This window comes from Schistocerca serialis, unplaced genomic scaffold (genome assembly GCF_023864345.2).
Source record: "Schistocerca serialis cubense isolate TAMUIC-IGC-003099 unplaced genomic scaffold, iqSchSeri2.2 HiC_scaffold_96, whole genome shotgun sequence".
NCBI classification, from domain to species: Eukaryota; Metazoa; Arthropoda; class Insecta; order Orthoptera; family Acrididae; genus Schistocerca; species Schistocerca serialis.
In genome coordinates this window covers 12,501-15,000 of record NW_026048584.1, presented here as the reverse complement: position 1 = coordinate 15,000, position 2,500 = coordinate 12,501, and the positions used below count along the sequence as shown (strand labels likewise).

The 2,500-nt window shown below is 62.8% G+C and overlaps 1 pseudogene; it reads left to right on the top strand.

The window, feature by feature from the left end:
• The window catches only part of LOC126453757 (large subunit ribosomal RNA), a 7,955-nt pseudogene that overhangs the window by 1,592 nt on the left and 3,863 nt on the right, over positions 1-2,500 (top strand).

Genomic DNA, 2,500 nt, shown 5'->3' with positions numbered 1-2,500 from the left:
ATCCGCTAAGGAGTGTGTAACAACTCACCTGCCGAAGCAACTAGCCCTGAAAATGGATGGCGCTGAAGCGTCGTGCCTATACTCGGCCGTCAGTCTGGCAGTCATGGCCGGTCCTTGCGGCCGGCCGCGAAGCCCTGACGAGTAGGAGGGTCGCGGCGGTGGGCGCAGAAGGGTCTGGGCGTGAGCCTGCCTGGAGCCGCCGTCGGTGCAGATCTTGGTGGTAGTAGCAAATACTCCAGCGAGGCCCTGGAGGGCTGACGCGGAGAAGGGTTTCGTGTGAACAGCCGTTGCACACGAGTCAGTCGATCCTAAGCCCTAGGAGAAATCCGATGTTGATGGGGGCCGTCATAGCATGATGCACTTTGTGCTGGCCCCCGTTGGGCGAAAGGGAATCCGGTTCCTATTCCGGAACCCGGCAGCGGAACCGATACAAGTCGGGCCCCTCTTTTAGAGATGCTCGTCGGGGTAACCCAAAAGGACCCGGAGACGCCGTCGGGAGATCGGGGAAGAGTTTTCTTTTCTGCATGAGCGTTCGAGTTCCCTGGAATCCTCTAGCAGGGAGATAGGGTTTGGAACGCGAAGAGCACCGCAGTTGCGGCGGTGTCCCGATCTTCCCCTCGGACCTTGAAAATCCGGGAGAGGGCCACGTGGAGGTGTCGCGCCGGTGCGTACCCATATCCGCAGCAGGTCTCCAAGGTGAAGAGCCTCTAGTCGATAGAATAATGTAGGTAAGGGAAGTCGGCAAATTGGATCCGTAACTTCGGGATAAGGATTGGCTCTGAGGATCGGGGCGTGTCGGGCTTGGTCGGGAAGTGGGTCAGCGCTAACGTGCCGGGCCTGGGCGAGGTGAGTGCCGTAGGGGTGCCGGTAAGTGCGGGCGTTTAGCGCGGGCGTGGTCTGCTCTCGCCGTTGGTTGGCCTCGTGCTGGCCGGCGGTGCAGGATGCGCGCGCCTGCGCGGCGTTCGCGCCCCGGTGCTTCAACCTGCGTGCAGGATCCGAGCTCGGTCCCGTGCCTTGGCCTCCCACGGATCTTCCTTGCTGCGAGGCCGCGTCCGCCTTAGCGTGCTCCTCCGGGGGCGCGCGGGTGCGCGGATTCTCTTCGGCCGCCATTCAACGATCAACTCAGAACTGGCACGGACTGGGGGAATCCGACTGTCTAATTAAAACAAAGCATTGCGATGGCCCTAGCGGGTGTTGACGCAATGTGATTTCTGCCCAGTGCTCTGAATGTCAACGTGAAGAAATTCAAGCAAGCGCGGGTAAACGGCGGGAGTAACTATGACTCTCTTAAGGTGGCCAAGTGGCGGCGGTGTGGCTGCATCCGGACTTGGCTTTTCGAAGTGCGGTCTTGATGTAGTCGTGCTGCTGCTGCGAGGTGCCTTCCTTGGGTTATAGTTACAGGGAGAGTGATGCGCAATACATGGGCCTAGCCCTCTTAGCCTCTCCTCTCCTGCGGTCTTCTCCCCTTCTCGTGGGCCCGCTGATTTTTGCAGAGTGGAAGACCGCACCAGGGGCTTGGGGGGGTTACCAGCCCCCCCTCGCATTATCCCTTTATAGTTGGGGGCAGCCGACAAGAAACAAGAGATGGTGGCCCTTCCGCTGAAGGTGCCACCCCAGCTACCCCAGCACCTATCCGGCCAACCGGCCGTAACGAAAATGCGATAGTTTGTGTAGCTCCCTTTGCTTGCAGTGAGTGCCACCGCACTTTTACCACGAAGAACGGTCTCGGGGTCCATCGCCGCCGCCAACACCCTGCGGCCGCCAACGCTGAGATCGTGACGGAGAGGCATCGCGCGAGGTGGACGGAGGAAGAAGTCCTGTCGCTCGCCAAGGCAGAGGCCGAACTGTTCCTGGAGAGGGACGCCCGGTTCTTCTTTGTAAATCAAGAACTTACCAGGATGTTCCCCGACCGAACGCTTGAGGCAATCAAGTGCCGACGGCGGCAAGCTGCCCACAAGCAGCTTGTCCGCCAATTCATGGAGGCACTTGAGATCGGTCGGGGTGAAGAGCCGGCGTCCCGCCGTGGAGCAGCGAGCTCGCTGCCTGACGCGGGCGAGGCCGCTGCGCCGCCCGTCGACGCAGCCGAGGACTTCGCGGCCGACACCACCGGGCCGCCGCCGGAGGGGCCGACTGACGCCGCCATCTGGGAGCATCTGGCGGGGCTACCTGCTTCCGCCCAGCGTTTCTCTGCCCTGGATCGAGTCATTGGTCTGGGGCGGGGCACGCCGCCCGATGTCATCCTGGGCATGCTCCCGGATGCCCTTGCGTCGGTCGGGTCCAGGGGGGAGAGGTCGATCACCAGGACACAGCGGCCGCGCCAACCATCCAAGCGGCCGCCTGCCGCCCCGCCGCTGCAGAAGCGCAAGCGGCGCCGCTGGGAATACGCGCGGACACAGGACGCCTTCCGTAGGTCGCGTGCGCGTTGCGTGCGCGGCTTGCTGGACGGCACCCTGCTGCAGCCGCCACCCGACATCCCCGGTCTGCTGGACTTCTGGGCGGA